Here is a 16682-nt window from a genome sequence, read left to right as displayed (position 1 = left end):
TCCTGGGGGGGTGGGGGGGGGGGTTGGTCCCTTCCTAGCTCCTTGGGCTTCAGTAGTTACTAGATGGTTTTCTTTCTTTAGGGAGGAAGGTGGGACTTTGCGATTGTATTTTTAGATATCATCTCATTAATAATTTACTTCTTTGCAGTGACTGTGCCTTCAGACTCTAAGGTCGGCCCTCTAATGTGTTGGTGAATTATGTGTTCATTACCCGAGTACAACATAAAAAGCATCTTGATGCCTAGAAAAATCACTCATGTAATAAAAACCTTTGTCATTTATTCATTCTAATACAATAACCATCTTGTCTCGTGTGGCGAGGGTTATGGAGCCTCCGATGACAGCGGTAACACGAGGAGACAGTCATTTTTATAGAGCAGAGTTATTGCCATGTTTAGATTATCAGCATTTTTATTAGGGTGCTAAAATGAAAACTGATAAGGGGGGCACGTCGCTGACGCCCCTGGAGTTGCCGGGGTCTGACCCAGCCAGCCATCGCCGAGGTATTCAGTGGCGCCTCCTCTGTGCGGGGCCCGAGGAAGGAGCTGGTCAGTGGAAACATCTCTGAGGAAGCACTAGAGGTTGTGTCCCCTGAGTCCCCCACAGAGGATGTCACTCGTGGCAGCCGGCACCGCCGTGCGATGTACCGTCCGTGGGGGGGGGGGGGGGGGGGGGGGGACGGGGGCGGGAAGAGACTCCAGTGCCCCTTCAGGGCTTCTCCAGAGAAACAGCAGGATTATAAGGACTGCAGGCTGGGGACTCGATGGCACAGACACGGTCTGAGGGCCGCCTGCGGGGACTCTGCCTTGCCTGGGGAAGGCCGGCCCTTTTGCTCTATTCAGAGATCAGCTGGCTTGAGGAAGGCTCCCCGCTTCAGGGAGGACGGTCTGCTCGGCCCGAAGTCCACTGACTTAAACGGCAGTCTCACCCAGAAGAATGCGGGGCCACGTAACTGGGCACCCCGTGGCCCAGGCCAGCTGACGCACGAAATCAACCGTCACAGGTGGGGAGCAGAGTCCCAGGCTCCGGGAAGCTGGCTCCAGCAGCCCGCCCTGGGTCGCTCACCCCTGCCCTGCCAGTTTGGCGTAAAACACACGCGAGGTTTCGGTTGACCCCGAGCTCTGCGGTGTGCTGGGGAAACGGAACATCGCCAGAGACCGCCTTAATAAAGGCATGAGGTCTAGAACGAGGGAGGCGAGCGTCCCTCCTCGTCTGGCCCGACAGCCCACGACTGGCCTGTCCTGCCCGGCTCTACACAAGTGCGGCCCAAGTCGGGGGATCCTGGTAAGCTGAGGGTGTCTGTCTGGAAGGGCTCGGGCAGGATGGAGTCAACGTGACAGCACAGCCCCAAAGAGGCCGCTGGTCCAAGTGGAAGGGAGGCGAGGTCACGGGGTGTCACCTGCGCCATCTGACAAGCTATCAGCAGAAAGGAAGTGGAGACCAAGGCCCTGACGGCCGGGCTGTCTGCAGAAGCAAAGGGCTGTCTCTAGGGACCAAGTGGGGCACACAGGCCACCCTGGGCAGGGACAGCGTCCACGGGTGTGCGTGCAGGGCAGGGGGTCGGACGCACCTGCCAAGGCCGCCGCGACCCGGCCATCCTGACGCCCCGCGCAGACACTCTCTGCCTCCCCATCTGAGGCTCAGACGCATCACAGCCGAGAACACCGGGGGCGGGGCGGGGGCGGGGGGTGTCCCACGCCTCCTCCAAACTTGAGAGGGAGCAGAGCTGGGTCAGAGGTGGTTTTGCGTTTGCGGGGAACCGGCCCCGTGTGACGAGTTCCTGCAAGGCCCTCCTCCCACACGGAAGCAGCCACCGGTCTGGGATGGAACCATAAGACCCGAGACCCTGAGCGGGTGCCGTGGGGGCTCCGAGGTGGCTGCGGGCTTCCTGTCGTGAGGTCACGTGAGGGTAGGAGACAAGAGCGCGTGGTGGGGACCACAGTGGACAAGACAGCAGGTGCCCCCATAAAGAGAGTACCGTCTCAGGCCCCCTGAATGTCACCATGAGCCCGGCATGACCGGATGTCCCAGTTTTTTAAAGAGGCGCTGAAAATCCGGATTCTTCGGTGAAAGCGGTGGGCAGCCAGACCCGCGGGAAGGCCCCGTGTTGCGCCGGGCTTCCCTCCACAGGGAACGGGAGCGTCCCAAGCGCTGGGTCTGTTGAGACCTTCACGGCTCTGCCCCCCTGGAGGCAGGAGACAGGGCACACACTCGGGACAGTCACGGCACCGCGTTCCCCTCGGACCCGCCCCGACTCCGAAGCCAGCGTCTGCCCAGCTTCCCCTCAGCAGGTGCCGAGAGCCCGGCACGGTCGCACCGCCGTCCTCTGTAGGGTTTCGGTCCCTCCGCCTCCCCGAGGAGGCCTGTTTCTCACCCCCTCCCCAGAGGGTGAGTGGAGTCTCTCTCTGTGACACACGTGCTTTACGACCGGGCCGTCTGAGTTAAAGCCGGTGAAGGTCACTCCCGATTACGCTGCCACCTGGACACCGGGAGAAATAAAGCAGGTCTTAAACTTCCTGCTTCAGAAACACGCACTTGCCGTTTTGCACTTTGTGTCTTCATAAAAGCAGGCTTTCGAGGCAGGAGAGGCGGTTCAGAGGTTGTTTGGTCCAAACCCTCCTTTTACAGGCCAGGAAATGAAGGGGCCAGGAAGGTGAGCCCAGGCCACCCGGCAGGTGTCAGTGGGTGAGCATCGTGGCCTTGGACCCCAGCCCACGCGGCCTCCTGACGGATCCAGGGACACGTCCTGGGGCTCGTTGCCACTTGTGTGAGACCCTAGTGAAGTGAGAGGGAGCTGCTGGGCGTCCAGTCCAGTTGGCTGAACCGACCCCCCGAGCACCCGGGGGAGTCCTCCTCCGGACCACCTGACACTCCCCTAGTTGCACACACGCTGGCCCCAGGGTACTAAATAAAGGAAATTTTAATTCACCACAGGAGGGTCACACGTGCACCCCCTGTGATGTCAGACACGACGTCTAGAATCCTTGAGAGATGCAACGGCTGAAGCCCTGGAAATGGGCAGATGCTCTGAGCTGCCCCGCAAGTACCCTTGGGTGTGTCTGTGTCGGGGTTCGCCCGTCTCTTCAGTGTGGGTACATGACATGTGTTTCGTGTCTCTTGCTCTCCCTCCTTCTGGGCAAGTGAGCCCCTTGGACTGTGCTGATGGCAGTGGACTAATGATGACGGTGACCGTGATGGTGACCATGGCAGTGATGAATCTGATGGTGATGTCGATGCAACTGCTGACAGTGTTAACGAAAGCGATGATGACGGCGGTGATGCTGGGGACGGTGTTCATGGCGACGGTGGTGGCGGTGACGGTGACAGTGACGGTGACGATAATGACGGCAGTGATGAATCTGATGGTGATGTCAATGCTTCATGCAACTGCTGATAGTGTTATCAAAAACAATGATGATGGCGGTGATGCTGGGGACGGTGTTCATGGCGACAGTGGTGGTGGTGACGGTGACGGTGACGATAATGACGGCAGTGATGAACGTGGTGGTGATGACAGTGGTGAGCTTGATGATGATGGTGACAGTGATGGTCATAGAGGAGGAGGAAGGTGTAATCACCCTGTCTTGAGCACTTTCTACGAGTCTTCCGAGTTATAAGCATCTTTGCTTCGATCCTCTTGACGGTTTTTATGCAGCAGGAGTCACCGTCCCTTTATAGACGAGGGGACTGAGAGCTAGACAGGTCAAGGTTATCCAACGGTGTACTAACACGTGGCAGGGGGAGGGTTTGAACCCAGAACTGTCTGCTTCCCAGACCTATGCTCATGGTCACTGACATGGTATCTTCACCATGCATTTGTGTGTTTGCGCTCAACTGAATTGCTAAACCCCTTGTCCACTGAAATATTTGGCAGCAAAGAATAAATGAACGTAACGCACTTACGTTGCCAGTTCACGTAAGGTCTTTAAAAGTAAGGCATGCTTTTCTCCGCTAAGTAAATTTTACACCAGAGCATGGCTCAATCGATAAATACTTTGCAGTAAAGCCATGTAGTGGGCCAGCTTTCTTAGGTGTAAAAAGGGTGTTTTGTTGAGAAGATTGCAAAAGACAATGTCTTTAGGGTAGGGAAGAAATTGCTGGAGGAAGGCGAGTCTCTAAGGACCACTCTTGTGTTTGCCATAGTTAAACACATCGGCTCCTTTTCTCTTTTCATTGTAATTTCCCACCAGATATCTAGAGCAACAGCTCCCCCAGGGAGAGAATCTCACCGGCCTCCGTGGCTCTAAGATCGCGGCTCTACTCCACACCAGCTTTCCGTCAGACCTCAGGGTGGTCTCATCAAGTCCGGCTCTCCAAAGGCATGTCTGCTACTAGCTTGCTAAGCGCCGGGTGCTGGCGGGTAACTGGATTCGTGCGTAATGTGTACGGCTTGACATGAGTAGCGGCCATTGAATCCTACAGAGATGGCTAAAGACACAGGAAAGACGTCTCCCCCCCCCCACCTCCCACCGTGTGCATTAAGTGAATTGATGATGGTGGAGAGGCCGGATGGCATTAAAACAGAGAGACTCCTGGGGAATATCATTATAGACCACAGGTCCTACCTGAGGAGGGGAAAGTCCCATCGTTTTCTTCCGGACGCTGAGCTATCTGCCTCCGCTGTGAGAGCCTGTGTGTGCACGTGTTCGTATTTCTAATACTGACCTCGTTAATGTGTTTGGAATTAGCCAGCATGAAAACTTGGGAGAAAAGAGGTCTTGATGAGAAATAGTAAGCCAGTGCCAAACAAGGGATCAGGTCATGTTTAATCCAATCGTAGGGAGATTTCGAAGGGGGAAAGAACCCTTTCATTTGAAGACTTCTTTCATCTGCCGCCTTTTTCCCACTTACTCTGTAAAGGAACCATTACATCGTCTGATGTCACTGGGACCGCGTGCGTTATAAAAACAGGCCTAGTCCTCCTAAGGTGACAAGACGGAGTTAAATTTTCTGAGTGTTGGCAGTTGAACCATGAGGCTCCTTCGAACAGGACGTTTAAAGGTTGGGTCTCGGGGCGCCTGGGTGGCTCAGTCGGTTAAGCGGCCGACTTCGGCCCGGGTCATGATCTCGCGGTCCGTGAGTTCGAGCCCCGCGTCGGGCTCTGTGCTGACAGCTCAGAGCCTGGAGCCTGTTTCAGATTCTGTGTCTCCTCTCTCTGACCCTCCCCCGTTCATGCTCTGTCTCTCTCTGTCTCAAAAATAAATAAACGTTAAAAAAAATTTAAAAAAATAAAGGTTGGGTCTCTCCAAGCCCCACACTCTCCTTGAACCCCATGGCCATTTTCTTACCCAGGAGCCACAGTTACAATGTTTGAATTTATGGCATAACAGCTGATTTTTATCACTTGACCTGCAGATCCTAGAGTTGGTGAATCCTTTTTCCTTTCTTCCTTCTTTCGTTCCTTTACCCCATGACTTACCCCCCAAATTCTCTCTTTGATGACACGGACATTAAAATTTGTAGAACCCAGCCTCTGACTCTCGCCTCAACTCCGGGCTCACTCATAAGAATTTTATTGAGCACTTACTGTGGACGAGACACAGTGCTTCACATACAAGACCTCATTTAAAATTTACCCAAACTTTGGTGGTAGGTACTACATGGATCTCTGTTTTACCAATGGGGAAACCGAGGCCGAGATCAGAAGGGAGGAAATAGTAGACCCAGGAATTAACCCCAAGTGCTCTGGACCCAGAATTGACTCTTAGCCAACTCGCTCTGTGGCATCTCCATTATATTGTCAGCTGCCCACTTGGTTTTCAAACATACCTTTTCTGTCATCGTGATACTGATGTACCACTATCTCCATCATCACCACCACCATTATCACTGTCCCCACCATCACCAGCACCATCACCAACGTCACCAACATCACCGCCATCACAATTACAATCATCATGACCAGCATCACCACGATTTTCACCCTCACCACCGTCATCACCACCATAAGTAATAAACAACCACCGTTTCTATGAGTCTTCTTACGGTCTGGAGGAAAAGGAATTGGTCTACCTTCTTGTTTCATGCACAACCGCCAGCACAAAGATTAAAATTTTTAAAATAGCTTATGTAGAACGGAAGTACAAGCAATTCTCAGCTTGTAGACATTTGATTTGGGACTGCATCGTGCTGATTTCTAACAGACCACTTTCTATGAAAGCATATCTCACCAGTGCTCGGTACGGTAATGGCGCTTTTGTGGGGTCAGCAGGATGTTGGCTGGTCAGAGGGCTTTGGCAGATGCCGGGTTGACCACGGTGAAGCCGGCCTCCCTCCCGTGGGACTTCTCCAGGCCTGTAGCGTGCCCCCGCCTAGTGTGCATCTCTGAGATGTGTGTCCGGAAAGAGTGAAGGAGGCGAGTGTGGGAAAGGCTGAGGAGAGAGGGCCTGGCGGGGCATCTGCAGAGGCCGGGAAGCAGAGTTACTCGGTGCGGGCTGGACGGCAAGTCCAGGAAGCGGAACCAGGTTGGCGTCAGGTTCAGGGCGAGAAAACCTTTGTTGACAATCTCAGGTCTGCCCACCTCCTACCAGCCAGCACTAGGTTCTCACAGCCAACAAGAGTCCCGGAGAAAGACGCAAGCTCCCCTGGCCGGGGCCAGGGGCCAGTCCTAGAGCCAAAGCTGGCCCGAGGCAGCCAGTGAGGGGCACTGCCCTGTGCCTGCAGGGGCAGGGGACGGCCGGCGTGTCCTGTCCTGGCCTGAGTGCGGTGGCCGGCCCGCTGCAAGGGCAGCACAGGCGGGTTCCTGGCAGAGTCAGCATCCTCTCCATGGCCTAGCAGACCCTGTGAAGCCATCCAGAAATAGGACAGTTACTCTCTAGAACTTCGTTCCCTCCTCCCGATTCGGGTCAAGGCCGTTATCACTACTAAGAGTAATCCTCTGTTGATTGCCCACGGTTGTTTCCGAGCTCAGAATAAACTCAGAGTAAGGGGGAAACACCCGGAGGGCTCCGCAGTGAAATCCGGCGTGCCAGTCCTCCCACGCACTTTGATGTCCCCCCTCTGACCCCAACTCTGAGTCGCAGCAGCCCCTCCCCGCCAGGGCTTCTCCCTGTGGGAAACAAGGCACCGCCCGAATGCCTGCCTCTCACCTGGCAAAACGTCTCCTGAAAGGCGTGAAGAGAATGTATTTAGAAGTTCTCTCGGCCTGGTTACGTACATCAGAGTGTAATCGTGCGATGAAATGCTGTGTGCCTCGTGAAAGAATGAGGCCACCTACACCCCCACCCGTATGTGCAGTCGCACCTCGCCTATACCCGGCCCGTAATATACTTACACCTGTACCCATCCCATCCTGTCTGTGTGCTCACACCTGTACCTGTACCTGTCTCTGGGAGAGGGGCTAAGAGGGAAAAAGGGAGTCAAAGCGACTCTTCGCCACTCGCCTTGGTCCCGATCCCACGGCTTTAAGGTTTTCCACGAACATGGGTAGGTTTTTCAACTTAAGACAGACAGGAAAAGGCAGGCTTTGCCATTAAAGATTTTTTTCCACAATGGAGACACAGTTTTTATTGTAAAAGGGAAACTTTGGCTGCTTGTTTATAAATGATGGCGCAATGGGCTCCAGAAGAGTGCCCCAGACAACCTCCCTGTCCCAACCCCTCGACCCAAAAGGGTCACCTTCACGGTGACGAGGGACCATGTGGATGAATGAGAGCATCACCGGGCGGGCCCTCAACACAGCTGTCGCCTCAGCAGGGGGAGGAGGAGGGAGATTTGCTACAGAGCAGAGCAGGAGGGAAGGTGGTGACACTCCCGTGGCCTCGTGGCCACAGGCAGCAGAGGCGGAGGTGAGAAAGAGCTACCCCCACGAGCCGCCGGCACCTTGACCTGAGCCCAGCGGGGCTGGTTGGGGACTTCAGGCCTCCGGATCTGTGAGAAGATAAATGACCGTTGTTTGAAGTCACCCTGTTCATGGACCCTTGTACAGGTGACATTGTGGATCCTTTAGTTCTGTTTTGCTTTCTTAGCTTTCTTCAAGCAAGAGAATCAAGAGAACAGAGAAGGGCTGTCCGCTTACTAGTCTGCGGAAGGGGAGCACCCCCAGGGCCTGAGCTCGGCCACCCGGGCCATCTGTCCCTCGCACGTGGGCGGGCCGGTGCCTGGCAGCCAGCAGCCAGAAAACCGCGGCCCTGCCCCCTTCCCAAATCATGCCCACCCAGCTCTAGGGCCCCTTCGCGGGTGGCGGACCTCAGCAGTGTCCTTTCTTGGGGGACACACCTCCCCCTCGGGTGATGCTGTGGGGGTGCGGGCCCCTACGCCTCAAGGGAACATCTGTCCTTTCTTTCTTGTCCCCTGACAGGTTTCTTCACTGGGCTCCCTTGTCGAGGTGACGATAGCTTGGCCCAGTTTTTCTTCAACACAAAGCCTTACCCTCCACTCCCGTCTTTCCCCAGCAAGGGCTGCATCCCCACGTGGAGCCCTGGGACGGCCGTCCCCCGGGTCGCCTGCCCTGGGGCTGAAGTAGCCCTCAGGCTGGGGCCCTCAGAACCTCTGCTATTTACCCCACCCCAGGGTCCACCCAGTACGGCCCCTGCTGCCTCCCGCATCAGTACCCGTCACCCTTCAGCCCGTCACACGTGTGTGAAAGGTGGGTGTAGACAGACTGCTAAGGTGACCTGGGATCCTGCCCCCTGCTGTGCACACTGCTGTGAATATAGTGACTTACCGTCCTGGTCACGTTACTCTGCGCGGCCCAGCGGCTTTAGGACAGGGAGACCGGGTAGGAGGGCCCCTTCTCCAGCAGGAGAGGAGGTCCGAGAATCGGAGCGCGGGAGGGGCGGGACATGTGGCGGCTGGCTTGCAGATGGGGAGGGCCAGGTGGGAGGGCGTGCGGGTGCCCCCCAGGAGCTGACAGCTTCCCTGGTGGATGGTCAGCCGGGAAAGGGAACCTCCGTCCTCCAGCCTCGGGAAACTGAGTCCCACCAGCAAAATAGGAGCTCGGAAGCCGACTCTCCCAGAGCATGCAGACAAGAGCTCAGCCTGGCTCACACCCTGGTCTCCGCCCCGTGTCACCCTGAACAGAGAAGCCATTCTCAGGGCTTCCGGAGGTCACCTCCAGCTCATCAGGGTCCCCGACTCACATGACAAAGGGGACGCTCCTGAGCCCTTCCTTCTCCCCCTCCAGGCAGAGCAGGGGAGCTCAGGGGTGGGACAGCCTCGTGCAAAATGAGCTAAGTCAGGAGCTAACCAGGGGCAGATCTGTCCCCCGGGACACGGAGCTGTATCTGGAGGCACATTTGGTTGTCACACCTCAGGGGGGAGGGGGAGCGGGTACCGGCATCTAGTGGGCGGAAGCCAGGGATGCTGCTCGGCACCCTGAGTGCCCAGGACGCACCCCCACCCCGCCCTGCGATGGAGAATGATCCAGTGCCTGGGTGGTAGGTCCTGGTCCAAATGGGAGGTCCTGCGGGCACCTCAGGACGGTCCTTAGTTTTCACCACCCAGTCCCTGGAGGGGCAAGGCACAGCTTCCGCTCTTTGCCTTAAACCTAGAGATGCCGAGCCGGAATCTGGGTCCCTGTCACCATCATCCGCCAGGTGCTCACAGCCAACGGCGTGGCAGGTGACGCGGGCCGTGCTGCCTCCCTGGCCCTCGGTACGTGAACAGGAGGTTTCCTCACAGGTCGGCCTCCCCCGTCCCGCTCTCAGGCCACCGGGTGTCCCGAAGTTTGGGGACTTGTACATAATCAGGGAGCCGTGCTAGCGCTGCTGAATCATTAACGGTCTCTCTGGCCCTCGCACGTTCACAATGTCATGCAGGCATCACTCTACCTAGTTCCAGAACATTGCATCGCTCTTCAAGCACTCGGTCCCCGCTCCCCTCCCCCAGTCCCTGGGAACCACAAAGCCTCTTTCCGTGTCTATGGATTCGCCTATTCGGGACGTTTCGTGGAAGCGGACACACACAGCACGTGGGCTCCCGTGTCTGGCGTCTTCCCCTGAGCCCCGCGGTTGTGCGGTTCATCGCGTTACAGCGGGAATCGTGTCCGTTCCTTGCTATGGCCAAATAGTATTCCTTGTGTGGGGAGGCCACACCTCGTTAATCTTGTCGTCAGCGCTTGGGCAGCAGGGCTGTGTCTGCTGGGCCACGGGGCACGGTGCTGCCGTGAGCATCCGTGTCCAAGTGCTCCTTGACCACCTGTTTTTAGGTCCCTGGGGCACGTGCCCAGTGCAGTCTGGGTCCCATGGTGACTGTCACATTTGAGGAGGTGGTCCATGGGCATCCCCTTGAGATGGCACTTGAGTCAGTGCTTCCCCACCAAGCGTGTTCTGTGAACAAACCGCCGGGGCAGGGCTCAGGCTCCAGGAGCTCCAAGGAAGCACCCTCAGTGTGGACAGCCATCGGCAGATGCGCTGCGGGATGAGAGGGGCGCCTTGCTCCTGCCGTGAGAGTGGCCATGCTCACGGGTTTGGGGACTGATGGCTCTGCCCTTCGGGGGCTCAGCATGACCTTCTCCCTGCACCCGGTTCTGTCGGGCCAGGGGCAGAACCCACCTTCTCTGCAGGCTCCAGCTGGGGAGGGGGAGACAGGGCGCCCTGGGCTACGAGGCAGGGGTGCGGCAAGCACCCGGGCGATCCATGTGGTAGGCAAACAGACCACAAGTCCCACTACATGCTCCTGGGTGCCCTGAGTCCTGGGCTCTAAAGCTTCTGTCCCACACATGCAGGGCAGGAGGAGGGCCACTCCCGTGTGCTCCCCTGAGCCTCTCCTGTGTGCTCCCCCTGAGCTCCTGTGTGCTCCTCCTGAGCTCCTGTGTGCTCCTCCTGAGCTCCTGTGTGCTCCCCTGAGCCTCTCCTGTGTGCTCCCTTGAACCACTCCCGTGTGCTCCCCTGAGCCTCTCCTGTGTGCTCCCCTGAGCCTCTCCTGTGTGCTCCCCCTGAGCTCCCATGTGCTCCCCTGAGCCTCTCCTGTGTGCTCCCCTGAGCCTCTCCTGTGTGCTCCCCCTGAGCTCCCGTGTGCTCCCCTGAGCCTCTCCTGTGTGCTCCCCCTGAGCTCCCGTGTGCTCCCCTGAGCCTCTCCTGTGTGCTCCCCCTGAGCTCCCGTGTGCTCCCCTGAGCCTCTCCTGTGTGCTCCCCCTGAGCTCCCGTGTGCTCCCCTGAGCCTCTCCTGTGTGCTGGCAGGAATCAGCAGATCTAGGGCCCACGGTACAGGGAACGGCGTACAAAGATGCCTAATGGGCCCTGGCTCGGAACGTGGATCAGGGACTCACGGCAGCGTTAACTGGGCCAGAGAGGAACAAGCGTCCCCCAATGCTTGGGGGACCCCCGCTCCACAGCCACCAACGTGCTGGCCACTTGCTCCTGAGAATGTGTTTGGACACGGGGCTCCTTTGCTCTAGGATGGAGACTCCCACGCTCCCGGGGGCCCCTTCCGGCAGGAAGGACGGTTCCCCAGGAGCTCTCGGCCACGTGTTCCTCTGGGCACGGGCCCGTTTGTGTCACCCACCCCGGCCGTCCCGCCTGGGGGCCCTCAGGTTCCTCGCTGTTGGTCCTGCCGAGCACACATCAGAGAACCGTGTCTGCTTACGGGGTGCGGCCCCAAGGAGACGAAGCCCTGGAAACTGCCTGTAGAACAAAGCCTTCCCGGGATCCCCGAGACCCGGTGTCGGTGCTTCCCGTTCGTCCAGCGCCCCAGAGAGCCCAGGCGTTGTCAGGTGGAGACGAAGCGGAGAAGGGGTTGGCCCTGGACCCGCAGCCCAGCCCCGCCTCCCTGACCCTCGGTGTCGTCACCTGACACGGGGCTGGCACCGGCCCCCTGGGGGCTGTAGCGGGAGTCGGGGAGGCCGGGTGCTCAGGGCGGGGCCGGGCACAGAGTCGCCACCCCAGGTGCACCAGCATATGCGGACGGAGGATCACCTTGGGGACCGGCACCTGCTCCTGCCCACAGAGTGGGTCTCTGGGGACCAGAGGAGGGAGGAAGGGGGTCTCTGCGGCACTGCCCACCCACCCAGCCCGCGCGCGTTCCCCGAGCTCCGGCTGCCTCGGGAGCTCCCCCAGGGGCTGCAGCCCAGGCCGCGTTGGGCACCAGCGGAGGGGAGACCGGCCATCGGTGCCAACACACACCCCAGCTCATACGCGAGCGTCGAGAGAGGACTTTGAAAGCGGCCGTTGAATAGGGCCACTCAGGCAGGGCAGTCCTGGAGGGCTGCTTGGGGAGAAGGCGTTGATGGGAGACCCGAAGGCTTCGAAGGGCAGGAGGGGAGGAGCCTTGGGAAGGACATCGAGGCTCGCGCTTTCCAGAGACGCAGCTGTCACTCTTCTGGGGACCTCTCTGTGAATGGGGTTCGCTTCACACCCATCCTCCCCGTCCCTGCCAGGGCCTCACGGCGCCGAACAAACCTGTCTGCCGGCCACTTCTTTCCCGTGGCCTCATCGCCTGCCCCAGCGGCCCCAAGGAATGTTTGCCCTCTTGTAACCGAGCGTAGAGAGAAAGTGGGACTTAGTTGAAAGGATGCATCGTGGTGATGGATCCCTTGTAGGAACAGTGGAGATCTGGCGTCCGTTTCAGGCTGAATTCCCAGTAACAAGCATCTCTTTTAAAGGCTGGCAGCTCTCAGGGGGCAGGAAAAACTTGCGGGGGGGGGGGAGGGGAGTCCCAGGGCACCTGTTTCCAGCACCCGTGCTCAAATCCTGGATCTGAGGAGGCCGCCCCCCTTTCTAGAAACGGCCGCCCCCATTCCTGCAGCCAGGCCGACGCTCCCGAACGGGCTGTGCCAGCCGAGTCGCAGGGCTCCCGGCGTGGCAACTTTTACTAATACCAGCTTCTCACCTGCTCCCCCGTCCTACCAGCCTGTGCCTCAATGACCTCACGTGTCACTGCTCCTTACACTGGGGGCATCCGCACAGCAGGTGTCCCTGGGGCTCCCACAGCAGCGGGCTCCCCGCCTCTGGACCCCAGCCCACCCCATATTGCCCCCCACCTTCCCTCCCTCCTCGGGACCCCAGCCCACCCCATATTGCCCCCCACCTTCCCTCCCTCCTCGGGACCCCAGCCTACCACATATCCCCCCCCCAAATTCCCTCCCTCCTCGGGACCCCAGCCCAACCCATATCCCACCCCACCTTCCCTCCCTCCTTGGGACCCCAGCCCAACCCATATCCCACCCCACCTTCCCTCCCTCCTCGGGACCCCAGCCCACCCCTGCACCCCCCACCTTCCCTCCCTCCTCGGGACCCCAGCCCACCCCATATCACCCCCCACCTTCCCTCCCTCCTCGGGACCCCAGCCACCCCATATCACCCCCCACCTTCCCTCCCTCCTCGGGACCCCAGCCCACCCCATATCACCCCCCACCTTCCCTCCCTCCTCGGGACCCCAGCCCACCCCATATCACCCCCCACCTTCCCTCCCTCCTCGGGACCCCAGCCACCCCATATCACCCCCCACCTTCCCTCCCTCCTCAGGACCCCAGCCCACTCCATATTGCCCCCCACCTTCCCTCCCTCCTCGGGACCCCAGCCTACCACATATCCCCCCCCAAATTCCCTCCCTCCTCGGGACCCCAGCCCAACCCATATCCCACCCCACCTTCCCTCCCTCCTTGGGACCCCAGCCCAACCCATATCCCACCCCACCTTCCCTCCCTCCTCGGGACCCCAGCCCATCCCATATCCCCCCCCACCTTCCCTCCCTCCTCAGGACCCCAGCCCACCCCTGCACCCCCCACCTCCCCTCCCTCCTTGGGACCCCAGCCCACCCCTGCACCCCCCACCTTCCCTCCCTCCTCGGGACCCCAGCCCATCCCATATCCCCCCCCACCTTCCCTCCCTCCTTGGGACCCCAGCCCATCCCATATCCCCCCCCACCTTCCCTCCCTCCTCGGGACCCCAGCCCACTCCGCACCTCTCCCCTCCCCCTCCTCAGGACCACCTGCTCACCCGGCACCCATCCCTGCTCCCCAGCATGGCCTCTCTCCAGGCTCCTGGAGCAAAGCAAAACTAAGGAGAACCATCCTTTTGCTGTGCCACAGCGGTAGCTGGGACTCCACCAGTAACGGGAGCAGAGTGTCGACGCGCACGGTGCCACCCGTTCCGAGCCCTGTGGCCCCTCAGGCTTCTGCCATCACGATCCCCACGAAGGCTGGGGGTGCGGTAGCTTCCAGACAGTCACTGAGATGCAGCCCCCGACAGGCAGGGCCGGCCTGGGAGCCGCCGGCCTGGCAGCAGGGGCCGGAACACGCCTGGCACCCCTCTCCTCCGCCCACCTCGACCTCGCTGGGGGGACCTCCTCACCCACTCTCGGCGGCACGGACGGAGAGGCCGCGCTCGGCCACCATCCCCACACCCGGCGAATCTGCCTGTTCGGTCTCCAGCCGCGGCTGCTGGGTCCAGGACGGGATGGCAGCTTCATGGAGCCCCCGGGAGGGCGGCACCTCCCGGGTCGGAGCGCGCAGGGCGCCAGCGCCGGCTCTGGGGAGGACGCCTAGGTGTGGACCCCGCTCGGGTGCTTGGGAAACAGCTGGCCTGGCAAAGTGGCTGCATTCCCTGTGCCTCGGTTCCTTTGCCTATAATGGGGCTTTGACGCTGCTTGTAGAGTTTGAGCAGTAACTGAGCCTGTGCGGGGGGCAGATAATACCTGTGGCACCAGCAGACCAGGTACAGAAGCGTGAGCTGTCATGGCCGTGATTACATTTGCGTTGCCCCTGTGTCCGTGCCACGGATACAGCGGCTGTGTGACTGCTGCACTGCGGTGACTGTCGGTCTGTCCCCGTGGCTGCTGGGTTGCTAGGCAGATAGGGTGTAACCACGGAAGTGAGAAGGGCCACAGAGGGAGAGAACACGTGCTGAGCGCGTCACCTGAGCCATGATCCAGCTGTGCCTGAAACCCACACCGTTCCCACACGAGAGCCGGTACGTTGCCTCTTTGCTCGAGCCAGGTAGCGTGATTTCTGACACTTGACAAAGGACAGGGTTCAAATGCCCTGTGGTAGCGAGGGGGCAGACTGTATCCCCTGCACTGTGGCCCGGAACCTCAGCCTCATCTGGTATTTCTGTGTCCTCCTGTCCCTTGGTTTGTTCAGTCATCCACGTCTGGTTTGCAGAGCATTTTCCGTGCATCTACTGGAACACTGGGCTCTCTGGAGGAGACGTCAAAGCAAAGCACCCAGGCATCGTTACTGCAGAGTCGAATACTCTGCTCAGACTTACGACAAAGCAAAGTATTCGGTCCCCACTATTGGCAATGCATAAACTCAGCAAGGCTCAGTCCTTGGCCCTCGCTAAGTCATACTCAGCCCGCAGTTCACAAAGCGCAATACTCAGCTATCATTTACTGAAAAAGTTCGCTATTCATCCCTCAGTACTGACTAAACATACTGCTTTATACTGACGAAGCACAGTACTCAGTACTGAGAAAGCACAGCACTTATCCCTCGTTGCTGACTAAGCAACGTACTCAGCATAGTACTAAGCACAGTACTCATTACTGACTCAGCATAGTACTCACTCCTTGGTACTAACACGGTACTCGGTACTGACTAAGCACAGTGCTCAGCCCTTGGTACTGACTAAACCAAAGACTCCGCCCTCAGACATGCTGCAGACCATCCATTGCAGTCTGTCCCACGCTCTTGACAACAGCTCTGAGGGACTGGCATTAGATCCCATTTCCAGGTCGTGACAAGGAAGCATGACGGCAGGTGACCTGACCCAGGAGGGGAGCTGAGAGCAGGTGAGGGCGCCTGTCCTGAGTCCCTGGGGTGCCCTTCCCAAGAGAATGAGGAGGAGACCTTCATCCCAAAAGGAAACACCCCCGTGGGCCCAGCTTGGGTCACATGCCCCTCCCTGAGCCAGTCACTGGGCTGGGGGACGTGCTCCTGGTGCCCACGGACGGTCCTCCCCACCGGCCCGTGCAAAGCATGGTGGGCAGTGGTTTCTGAAGGTGGGCGGGGGTGGGGGGGCCTCAGCAGACACAGCAGGGCTGGTGGCTGCCTGGGTGCCCCATTTCGGCCTGCTCGCAGCCTCACCCCCCTCGCTGTCCCCAAATGCCTGCTCACACCACACCCCCACCATTCCTGTCCCTCAGGGGCTGGGGGCTCATCCCAGCGCCGGGTCCTGCCCCTCGGGGCTCCCTCCCGCGGCCTCCCCCCCAGCCCGAGCTATGGCCTGGCCACCACAGCCTCTGTCTCCCCCACCCTGCCCCACGTTCCCAAGGACTGGATCCCGTCCGGTGTCATCCCTCACCCCCAGCCCGGGCCAGCACACGGCAATGGCAGACTCGAGCTGTTGTGTTAAAACCGAGGCCGTGTGGGCAGGGCCTTCCAGACACAGGCAGGGAACGCGTGTCGAACACCGACGAGGCAGAGCTCCCGGCCAGACCCCCGCTGTTCGTCTGGAGGAGCAGGATGCCAGCCACCAGGGTGTGGACGACAACCCTGAGGGAACACTCAGCCCACAAGCTCCCGTGTCACGTCATCCAGTCCGTTGATCCCTACTTGATCAGACCGAGGCAGGAAGCGCACCCGTGGACTCGGCTTCCCGTCTGGGGCTCCCTGAGGGACACGGGTATTCCTAGCTCGAGTCCCGGACGGGGGAAGTGGGCCCGCTCTGGCTTGTCTGCGAACGACGGCCCTCGTTAGCGACCACGTTCTCGCAGCTGCCCCAGGCTGCTCTGCTCAGGGTCCCGTGTCCCTCCAGCAGGCTGCCCGGGCACCTACTGCCGAGCGAGCACCGCTTGAGGCCGCG

General features: G+C 59.5%; 1 protein-coding gene across 4 annotated transcripts in view; it reads left to right on the top strand.

The window, feature by feature from the left end:
• The window catches only part of CDH4 (cadherin 4), a 538296-nt gene that overhangs the window by 442974 nt on the left and 78640 nt on the right, over positions 1–16682 (top strand). The gene's annotated exons all lie outside the window — the stretch shown is intronic.

Source organism: Panthera leo, chromosome A3, assembly GCF_018350215.1.
Source record: "Panthera leo isolate Ple1 chromosome A3, P.leo_Ple1_pat1.1, whole genome shotgun sequence".
Classification (NCBI taxonomy): domain Eukaryota; kingdom Metazoa; phylum Chordata; class Mammalia; order Carnivora; family Felidae; genus Panthera; species Panthera leo.
Note: the sequence above shows the minus strand (reverse complement) of the source record. Positions and strands in the feature narration are given on the sequence as shown.